We start from the raw sequence: 12,186 nt of genomic DNA, 5'->3' as shown, positions 1-12,186 counted from the left end.
AGACTGGGCCTGAGAGACAGGAAACATGGCCTGTGAGGCTAGTCCTGAGAGACAGGAACATGGCCTGTGAGACAGGATCTGAGAGCCAGGAACGTGGACTGTGAGACTGGGCCTGAGAGACAGGAACATGGCCTGTGAGGCTAGTCCTGAGAGACAGGAACATGGCCTGTGAGACAGGATCTGAGGGACAGGAACATGGACTGTGAGACTGGGCCTGAGAGACAGGAACATGGCCTGTGAGACAGGATCTGAGGGACAGGAACATGGCCTGTGAGACAGGATCTGAGGGACAGGAACATGGACTGTGAGACTGGATTTGAGGGACAGGAACATGGACTGTGAGACTGGACCTGAGAGCCAGGAATATGGCCTGTAAGACTGGACATGAGAGCCAGGAACATGGCCTATGCGACTGGATCTTAGAGCCAGGTACACGGACTGTGAGACTGGATCTGAAAGACAGGAACATGGCCTGTAAGATCTGCTCAGACAAGGAGGAGCGCAACAGACACCTACAGATGCTGAAAGATGCCCTCGTACGAACGGGATATGGCGCTCGACTCATTGATCGACAGTTCCACCGCGCCACAGCAAAAAACCGCACCGACCTCCTCAGAAGACAAACACGGGACACCACTGACAGAGTACCCTTCGTCGTCCAGTACTTTCCTGGGGCGGAGAAACTACGACATCTTCTTCGCAGCCTCCAACACATCATCAGCGAGGATGGACATCTTGCCAAGGTCATCCCCACACCCCCACTACTGGCCTTCAAACAACCGCGCAACCTCAAACAAACCATTGTTTGCAGCAAATTACCCAGCCTTCAGAACAGCAACCACAACACCACAAAACCCTGCCAGGGTAATCTCTGCAAGACATGCCAGATCATCGACATGGACACCACCATTACACGTGGAAACACCACCCACCAGGTACGCGGCGCATACTCGTGCGACTCGACCAATGTAGTCTACCTCATACGCTGCAGGAAAGGATGTCCCGAAGCGTGGTACATTGGCGAGACCATGCAGACACTGCGACAACGAATAAACGGGCATCGTGCGACTATCAACAGGCAGGACTGTTCCCTTCCAGTTGGGGAACACTTCAGCAGTCAAGGACATTCAGCCTCTGATCTCCGGGTCAGCATTCTACAAGGAGGCCTTCAGGAGACGCGACAACGCAAAATTGCTGAGCAAAAACTTATAGCTAAGTTCCGCACGCATGAATGCGGACTCAACCGGGATCTGGGATTCATGTCGCATTACATTCGGCCCCCACCAACAAGCCTGGACTTGCAGAGGCCTACCGACTGAACTGGCTTGGGACAATTCACACCTCTTTAACCTGGAGTTACCTCTCTCTCTGCATCTTTGATGATTTGATTGCCTGCAGGTGCTCGCATTCCGGGGCATCTCTGACTGTGTCTATATAAACATTTCTGGAACAAGCCTTTCCATTCACCTGAAGAAGGAGCCGTGCTCCGAAAGCTCGTGTTTGAAACAAACCTGTTGGACTTTAACCTGGTGTTGTAAGACTTCTTACTGTAAGACTGGATCTGAGAGCCAGAAATATGGCCCATGAGACTGGATCTGAAAGACAGTAACATGGACTGTGAGAATGGACCTGAGAGCCAGGATTATGGGGATGGATTCTCCGATTCTGGAGGTATGTTCCCACGCCGGCATGGGAACGGTGGTGTTCTACGCTAGGAAAACTGGACCAAAACGGCCAAGGTTTCCCCGTTTTGCTAGGGGCTAGCAGGATGGCAGCATAGAGCACCGGGTTCTTGCTGCCGATACACCCCGAAGAATTGCCGGGTTCATGGCCGCACATGCGCACAACAGCGGAACCGACCCATAAAAATGTCCCCCTTTCGTCCAGCTAGCGCATCCCGGACCGCCCCATCACAGTGTTCCCAGCGCCAAATAATGTCCCCCCCCCCCACCCACTGACAGTCATTCCCCCGACTGTGGCGGCTCTGGACTGAGCCTGCAGCCACCAGGCCGAGTTCCCGACTGGTGAGACCACGCCATTGGGAACTCGGCCGGTTGGGGGCGGAGCATCGGGGGACTGGCCTCAGGCAATGATCTCAGGCCATCGATACGTGGCATGGTGACTGGACCTGAGAGACAGGAACATGGACTGTGAGATTGGACCTGGGAGACAGGAACATGGACTGTGAGACTGGACCTGAGGGACAGGAACATGGACTGTGAAACTGGACCTGAGAGACAGGAACATGGACTGTGAGACTGGACCTGAGAGACAGGAACATGGACTGTGAGATTGGACCTGGGAGACAGGAACATGGACTGTGAGACTGTACCTGGGAGACAGGAACATGGACTGTGAGACTGGACCTGAGGGACAGGAACATGGACTGTGAGACTGGACCTGAGAGACAGGAAAATGGACTGTGAGATTGGACCTGGGAGACAGGAACATGGACTGTGAGACTGGACCTGAGAGACAGGAACATGGACTGTGAGACTGGACCTGTGAGACAGCAACATGGACTGTGAGATTGGACCTGGGAGACAGGAACATGGACTGTGAGACTGGACCTGGGAGACAGGAACATGGACTGTGAGACTGGACCTGAGAGACAGGAACATGGACTGTGGGACTGGACCTGAGAGCCAGGAATATGGACTGTGAGACTGGACCTGAGAGCCAGGAATATGGACTGTGAGATTGGACCTGGGAGACAGGAACATGGACTGTGAGACTGGACCTGAGAGACAGGAACATGGACTGTGGGACTGGACCTGGGAGACAGGAACATGGACTGTGACACTGGACCTGAGAGACAGGAACATGGACTGTGGGACTGGACCTGAGAGCCAGGAATATGGACTGTGAGACTGGACCTGAGAGCCAGGAATATGGACTGTGAGATTGGACCTGGGAGACAGGAACATGGACTGTGAGACTGGACCTGAGAGCCAGGAATATGGACTGTGAGACTGGAATGGGAGACAGGAACATGGCCATTGAGATTGCATCTGAGAGCCAGGAACAAGGACTGTGAGACTGGACCTGAGAGACAGGAACATGGACTGTGAGACTGGACCTGAGAGCCAGGAATACACCCCGTGAGACTGGACCTGAGAGACAGGAACATGGACTCTGATACTAGACCGAGGAGTCAGGAACCAGGTCTGTGAGGGTGGATCTGGAGACAAGAACATAACCTGTGAGACTGGGCCTCAAAGCGATGAATTTGGCCTATGAGGCAGGATGTGGGAGTCAGGAAAGTGGTCTCTGAGACTGGGCCTGTGGGGCTAATAGGTGGCTTGTCAGACTGGACCTGGAAGGGCCAGGAACATGGCCTGAGAGACTGGGTCAGTTAATCTGGAATGTGCTGTGAATGTGCTTGTGTGATCTTCAATCTAACATCCATTATACACCACCCCTGATCTTACTTTGGAACTGATCAGTTTGCGATTAGAAGATTTTTAGAAATTGGGTTGTAAATGTAGTGGCCAATTTAAAGGTTAAAAGCCTGGGATTGATGAGGTCAGTGCGGAAGGAGTTGGAGAGAGACAGAGCCATTTTGTGAGAAGCTGTGGAGAGAGGCAGTTTGGAGAAAACTGTAAGAGAGACCGGGTTCGAGAGAAAGGCTTTTGGAGGTTAGTTCTGAGCTCTGATCCGGCAACCTTTATTTTTATTGAGGCCACAAGTAAAGGCAGAGAGGCAGTGAGTTTGGTGAAGTTTTGAGAAAAGAGAAGCTGAATTCCCATCTGCCTGACTGGGAGTCTACAATGCTTTCCCAAGGAAGAAAGGTTACAAAGTGATACTATTTTAAAAACGGAGCAGTCTTGTCTGGAGACCAGGAAAAGACTGAAACAAATCAAACGAAGCAGCCATTCAAATACTTTCAGATAAAGTAGGAAGGATTATCCTAAGAACAAGGATTTGCTTTGTAATGCAAGTCTCACTTTGGGCTTCGCTTGCTTAAGCTGGATTGTGATCTGTATGTGTATTTTCCTGTTTGATGGGAAATTGAATGATAAGGTGTACGAGTGCGCTGTCCTTATTGGGTTAAAAGTTTAATATTGCTATTCATACTAAAGTTTTGTTTTAAAAAATAACCAAGCCCTATTTCTTCAATCACTTCTGAAGTGAATTGATCATTCCACACAGAGTTAAAAACTAAAATAAAATGTTGGGGTTTTCACTCCAGTATCCTAGCCACTGTTGGGGTCTGGTCAGGAGTTGCAATACTAGACTCTGATCCTGTATGTGTAGAGTACAGAGCAGGTTAAAGGGATTGACTCACTCATGTCTGCTACTGTGTAGCCTGTGTGTGTCTCAGAGTCTGCTTCTCTACATACACAGTATGCAGTGGGGAAAAGGGAATAATTCAACGGAATACCGAGAGGTACCAGCCAACTGAGTTGGAGAACAACTCAGCTAAAGCGAGCTGAAACTTGAAACCTGATTTTTGATCTGTGTGAGTGAATGGCTTTGGAATGAATTTGGTTTGCCTCAGCAATGCAAAGCAGCCTCACTGGGAAATGACAACTGGCCTTTCTCCCCTTCAGTTTGGCTTTTCACTGACCTGCAAAATATCTTTCACACCTTTGTCCCTTTACATTTTACTGCCTGACCTGCTGAGTGTTTCCAGCATGTTCTGTTGATATTTCAGCTGCAACTGAGCATTGTGAAAGAGAGGGAGAAGGAATGAGGAAGTGGACCATTAAATATCAGGTAATAATCAATGACAACACAGTGAAATTGACACCAATGATGCAGACTTCAGGAAATCAAAAACTTGAGATATGCACACAAGCTCACACACACAAACACACACCCATACCGGCCTCCTCGAACAGGCGCCGGAATGTGGCAACTAGGGGCTTTCCACAGTGAAGCCTACTTGTGACAATAAGCGATTATTATTATATTATTCGATTATTATTATATTATTTTTTAAAAATATTTTTATTGAAGTATTTGCAAAATTTTTACAACAATAACAAACAATTCAATAATAACATAAATATCAACATGGTAAACTAGGCATTTCCCACCCAACCCCTTCTGTACATCCCTTAACCATATTGCACCTCCCCGCCGCCCCCCCCCACCCCCCTTCAGAATGCTGCTTCTGCTGACATATCAGTTTTCCCCGAGAAAGTTGACGAACGGCTGCCACCTCCGAGAGAACCCCAGCATTGACCCCCTCAAGGCCAACTTTATTTTCTCCAGCTTGAGAAACCCAGCCATGTCACTAACCCAGGTCTCTGCACTCGGGGGCTTCGAGTCCCTCCACATTAAAAGGATCAATCTCTGGGCTACCAGGGAGGCCAAGACCAGGACGTCGGCCTCTTTCACTCCCTGAACTCCCGGATCTTCTGATACTCCAAAGATCGCCATTTCTCTAGCACCGTGGACATTGCCTTGGCAAACCCCTGCCAGAACCCTCCAAGCTTCGGGCATGCCCAAAACATATGGACATGGTTTGCTGGGCTTTCCACACACCTCGCACATCTGTCTTCTACCCCGAAAAACTTGCTCATCCTCGCCGCCGTCGTGTGTGCCCGGTGGGCCACCTTAAATTGTATTAGACTGAGCCTAGCACGTGATGAGGAGGAATTAACCCTGCTTAGGGTGTCCGCCCACAGACCCGCCTCTAACTCCCCACCTAGCTCCTCCTCACACTTGCCCTTCAGTTCCTCCACCGGGGTCTCCTCCGCCTCCAACAACTCCTGATAGATATCCGCCATTTTTGCCTCCCCCACCCAGGTACCAGACACTATTCTGTCCTGTATCCCCCGTAGCGGGATCAGCGGGAAAGCCAACACCTGTTTCCTCAGAAAGTCCCGGACTTGTAAATATCTGAAACCATTCCCCAGCGGCAGCTTGAACTTGTCCTCCAAGACCTTCAGACTGGGAAAACTCCCATCTATGAATAGATCTCCCATCCTCCTAATTCCTGCTCTCTGCCAACTTTGGAACCCGCCATCTATCCTGCCCGGCGCAAACCTGTGGTTGTTGCAAATCGGGGTTGAGACTGATGCACCCTCCACCTTCTTATACCTCCTCCATTGCCCCTAGATCCTCAATACCGGCACCACCACCGGACTTGTGGAGTACCGGGCCGGCGAGAACGGCAGAGGTGCCGTTACCAGTGCTCCCAAACTGGTACCTTTGCATGACGCTGCCTCAATCTGCTCCCATGCCAACCCTCCCCCATTACCCACTTCCGAATCATCACCATATTCGCCGCCCAGTCGTAGTTGCGGAAGTTTGGCAGCGCCAACCCACCCTCCCCCCGACTGCGCTCCAACAACATTTTCTTCACCCGTGGGGTTTTATTCGCCCACACAAAGCCCAAAATAATCTTGTTTACCCACTGGAAAAAGGCCTTAAGGATGGAGATGGGGAGGCACTGGAAGACAAACAAAAATCTGGGGAGCACCGTCATTTTCACAGTCTGCACCCTCCCCACCAATGATAGTGGGAGCATATCCCATCTTTTAAAGTCCCCCTCCATTTGCTCCACCAGCCGGGTTAGGTTGAGCCTGTGTAATGCCTCCCATTTCCGAGCCACCTGTATTCCCAGGTCGTGAAAGCTCCTCTCTACCATCCTGAGCGGCAGCTCTTTCAGTCTCCTCTCCTGCCCCCTTGCCTGGATCACGAACAATTCACTTTTTCCCATGTTCAATTTGTACTCTGAGAACCTGCCAAATTCCCCCAAGATCTGCATAACCTCCCCCATCCCCTCCAACGGGTACAAGATGTACAAAAGCAGATTGTCCGCGTACAGCGAAACCCGGTGCTCCACCCCCCCCCCCCCCCCCCCCCCTCCCCCCGAACCAGCCCCTGCCACTTCCTTGATGCTCTGAGCACCATGGCTAGTGGCTCTATAGCTAGAGCGAACAGTAACGGGGTGAAGGGGCACCCCTGCCTCGCCCCTTGGTGTAGATTAAAGTACACCGACCTCAGCTGGTCCGTGCACACACTCGCTTCCGGCGCCTGGTAGAGCAATCGCACCTAGGCGATGAAATCCTCCCCAAACCCAAACCTTCCCAGCGTCTCCCAATGATACTCCCACTCCACCCGAGCAAATGCCTTCTTCGCGTCCATCGCAACCACCACCTCCGCCTCCTCTCCTTCTGAGGGCATCTTAATTACATTCAAAAGCCTCCGACCGTTATAATTGAGCTGTCTACCCTTAACAAATCCGGTTCGGTCCCCCGCTATCACCCCTGGGACACAGTCTTCTATCCTAGTGGCCAAAATCTTAGCCAGTAACTTGACATCTATGTTCAAAAGCGAGATCGGTCTATATGACCCACATTGCTCTGGGTCCTTTTTCTCGTTTAAGGATGAGCAAAATCGAGGCCTGCGACATCGTTGGGGGAGGCTTGCCCTCTCTTTAGCCTCATTAAAGGTCCTCATCAGCAGTGGGCACAACACCTCTGAGAACTTCTTATAGAATTCTACAGGGTAACCGTCTGGTCCTGGAGCCTTGCCTGACTGCATGCCCTCCAGTCCTTTAACAATCCCCTCTGCCTCAATCGGGGCCCCCAGCCCCTCCGCCAGGTCCTCCTCCACCCTCGGGAACCTCAACTGATCTAGGAATCGCCTCATCCCCTCGATACCAGGCGGGGGTTCCGACTCATATAATTTACTATAAAATTCTTTAAAAACGTTGTTCACTCCCCCCTGGGTCCAATACCATGTCGCCCTCTCTATTCCTTACTCCCCCAATCTCTCTGGCTGCTTCTCTCTTCCTAAGCGGGTGCACCAACATCCTGCTCGCCTTTTCCCCATATTCATAGACCGCCCCCCTTGCCCTCCTCAACTGTTCCACCGCCCTCCCCATGGTCAAGAACTCAACTCTGCGTGTAGTTTCCAACACTCCCTCAGGAGCCCCGCGTCCGGGGCCTCCGCATATCTCCTATCCACTCGAAGTATCTCCTCCACTAATCTCAGCCACTCTGCTCGTTCCACCTTTTCTCTGTGGGACCGAATCGAAATGAGTTCCCCTCTTACAACTGCTTTCAGAGCCTCTCAAACTACCGCTGCTGATACCTCACCCGTTTCGTTTGTATCCAGGTAATTCTGAATGTACTTATTCACCTGCCCGCAAATCGCTTCGTCTGCTAACAACTCCACATCCAGCCTCCACAGCAGGCGCTGCCCTCTCTCCTCACTCAATTGCAAATCCACCCAATGCGGGGCATGATCAGAGACTGCAATCGCTGAATATTCTGGCCCTGCCCCCTGAGGAATTAGCACCCTGCTTAGAACAAAAAAATCAATGCGGGAGTAAACTTTATGGACATGAGAAAAAAAATGAAAACTCCTTCATTCTCAGCCGTTCGAATCTCCACGGGTCCACGCCCCTCCCATCTGCTCCATAAATCCCCTCAAATCCTTCGCCACATCTGGCCTTCTTCCAGTCCTGGATTTTGACCGGTCCAGATCGAGATCAATGACCGTGTTAAAGTCTCCCCCCCATGATCAAGCCATGAGTCTCTAGGTCCGGGATCGTGCTTAATACCCGTCTCATAAATCCCACATTGTCCAAGTTCGGAGCGCATACATTTATAAGCACCGCCCGTACATCCTCCAGCTTCCCGTTCACCATAATATATCTACTCCCCTTATCTGCCACAATTCTTCTAGCCTCAAACGCCATCCGCTTGCTGACCAATATCGCTACCCCACTGGTCTTTGAGTCCAGCCCAGTGTGAAACACCTGACCAACCCACCCCTTTCTCAATCTCGTCTGATCAATAATCTTTAGATGTGTCTCCTGAAGCATTGCTACGTCTGCCTTCAGCCCCTTTAAATGCACGAAAACGCGTCCCCTTTTGACCGGCCCATTCAAACCCCTCACATTCCACGTAATCAGCCTGGATGGGGGGCTGTCACCAGCTGACTAGCCATAACCTTTTTTTGGCCAGCCCAGAGCCTGCCCCGTTTCCCCGAGCTCCCCCACAAGCAGCCACCCCCCCTACTTCCCTTTTGTTCCCCGATAATAGTTCTTCCCCATGTCTGCGAAGCAGCCTCCCACTTTGGCCCTCGGCGGGTCATTCGCCTTAGGCTTCCTTGCGAGGGCTCGATGCGCTCCGTCCACTTCCAGGGGCCAAGAAAATGCCCCGGGCCCCATCAGCGTCTCCAGCATGCTCACATCATATGCTCCCGCATTCGACCCCTCAATTCCTTCAGGGAGGTCAACGATCCTTAAGTTCTGCCTCTGGACCTGTTCTCCAAGTCCTCCAACGTCTCCTGCATTCTCTTGTGGCGCTCATCCAACACCTCCACCTTATGTTCCAGCACGGTTAGATAGTCCTCCTGGCTGGACAACTTCAGCTCAGTTTCTTGTATCACTTTCCCTTGGGCCACCTGATTCAAAACCACTTGGTCGATCACAGCCTTGATCGGGTCCAGCATTTCCTTTTTCAGCTCAGCAAAACAGTCCTTAAAGAACTTCATCTGCTGCTCCTTAGACCACTGAGCCACCACTCCCTGGTCCTGACCCTCTGCCATGCTGCGCCGCGGTACCAGCTCTGACTGCTTCACTCTATCAGGGCTGAGTCTTTTCGCATGGTCACTTCTAGTCTAATTAGCCATACATCGGAGGGGGAATCCTTCTTAATATCGTCCACTACACCAATCTATCCCTTAAAGTCCGAGAAAAGTCGGGAAAAAAGATCCGAAAGTCCGTTTCAGGCAGGAGCTATCGAATGTGCGACCTACCGTTCCATGGTCACCACCGGAAGTCTCCATTATTATATTATTATTATAACACACACTCAGACACAAATACATGCATCATTATACGCACATACAACACACACACAGAAACATATACAGACAAAAACACGCGCACAAACATGCATACATGCACAAAGTCAGACACACAAATATTCACAGACTCTCATGCACCCACAGATACACACATAGACACATAAACGTACATATAGATACAAACTTGCACTCACAGAGACACGTACCTCATGCACAACACGAAGATGCAGTCAACCAAATTTTCAGTCTGTTATACACACACACCCATACTTAGACACACACACGGAAGGACCATCACTGACACATACACATCCTTACACAGAGAGACAAACACACAAAGACCTAGTTACGACACCCTGGGCTTGTGTACGGTCGATTCCAGTGCCATAGACCCTTAATTCTCAACACAAGTGAATCAATCAATTATTTGTATCAAATTTGTATAAAATTCTTTGGCCACTTAACCACTCAGTAAGTTATAGCCACAAGGTTTGTAAGTGGAACACAATAACTGTTTATTTATAACAGAAACAGAGTTGAAATATGCACTAATTATAACAGCTAATCTGCTACTTTCCCCTTTTACCTTCCCACCCGCTCTCCAAACACACACAAGCACACAAGACAGACACATATTGGGGGGTGGGGGGGGGGGGGGTGGGGGGTGAAAGGATATGACATCAGTTTTTGAGTGTCCTTGCTTTCGATAACCTTCCAGGATGCTTGGAGATCGAAGCCACCAGTGTAGTGTTAGAGATGATCTCCTGGCGGCAGCGTCCAGTCAGTACTCCCGTACACTAGGATTTTCTCTGGAGAGTCACTTTAACTTTTATCAATCTGGACCTTGAATCAAAGGGGCAGCCTCAGGCTGGTTTAAGTCTTGCTTGGTTTCCAACTCCATCAGAATGACCAATCAACCTTCCTGAGATAAGAAGAGTTCCCCACACAAGAGTTTTAAAGGGTTTTAGAGATCTGAACCCTGCCTGCAGCTGGTGGCTATACTCTATTTTTTGGCAGATCAGTCTGATTGTGCAGAGAGAATGATTTTTACCTCAGATCTTTAGAGAGAGTCCATTTGATGAGCGAGAAATCAGAGCTGTGCCCTTCCAGCTTCTGAACCAAAAATGATAGGGAAAGACAAAACACAGTCTCATAGAGAAAGGAACAATCCAGAGACAGTAGAACCAATTGGCAGGGCCCATGGACAAGGCCCCGCAATCCGAGTCAATCCATTGGCTGACTGCCAAGTCCATCAAGCTGTGTTAGAACTGGGGTCACTCAAATCCTTCGTAAATCTGCTGGTTTGATAGTAAACAGGTTCATGCAACCTGCCTTGTCTTAGGGTCAGAGGTCAGTCTTCAGTTTACATAACCCAGGCGTCTGCTCGAATTTAAAAGCAAAGTCCATCTTGAAGGCATTGGTTCATTAACTGCCAATGTAGAAAAAATGTATAAGTGGAAAGATTAATGGAGATTAAAAGGAGAAAAAGGGAACAGACAAAGTTTAAACAGGAAGATCCCTACAACCCTCATTGACACATAGACATCCTCATACAAATTCACTGTTATGACACCCTGGGTTAGTGCACAGTCAAATCTAGTGCCACTTGACCTGGAGTGGCAACCCAATTGACAATTAATTTTTAGGCAATACCCGAGGTCTTTGGCTGCCCAATAATTACAGTCACCAGGCTTGTAAATTTAAACAATAAATTTTATTAACAACAATAACTATGTGTAATGGCAGCAAATACAACTGGTAAACTATTATCTGGTTCCTAACCCCCCCCCCCCCCCCCTCTTTAACTCAACCCACCCTCTACACACATACAAGATAGATAAACACATAAGTTGTGAAAAAAAATAAAAAGGATAAAGGTCTCTATTTTAGATCGACTTCCATTATCCCTTCTCGGCCTTCAATTGGAGGGTTTTGCTTCCAGTCTCTGATGGTTTTCACTGTAGATTCATCACTGTAGACACACAAAGACACACACAGATGCACGTGCAAAAATATATTTTATTCCTAAAATATGAAAGAACATGACAATGGCTAGCACAGAAAGTCCAATGATACTCAGGTTATCTACAAAGATCAAGTTTCTCTTTCAGGTGCTTCAATATAATTATGATACATGTAATATTCATTGTATACAGTCAGTGTTCAGTCGAATTGCACTCCCCTGCTCTCTGCTCATTCACTTTAATATCATATTGCAGTCTAAACCCTCTCTCCTGCACGCGTCTCGTACACTTTAATATCCACATCAGTCTTGTCTCAATCTTCCATTCACTCCCCATACACTTTTATTTCCCACCCACTCTGTCTAATCCCACTCTCCTGCTCACTTCCACGCCCTTTAATATCATATCCTGTCTAATCCCACTCTCCTGGTCACTTCCATGCCCT

This window comes from Scyliorhinus canicula, chromosome 12 (genome assembly GCF_902713615.1).
Source record: "Scyliorhinus canicula chromosome 12, sScyCan1.1, whole genome shotgun sequence".
In the NCBI taxonomy this organism is placed as follows: domain Eukaryota; kingdom Metazoa; phylum Chordata; class Chondrichthyes; order Carcharhiniformes; family Scyliorhinidae; genus Scyliorhinus; species Scyliorhinus canicula.
Note: the sequence above shows the minus strand (reverse complement) of the source record.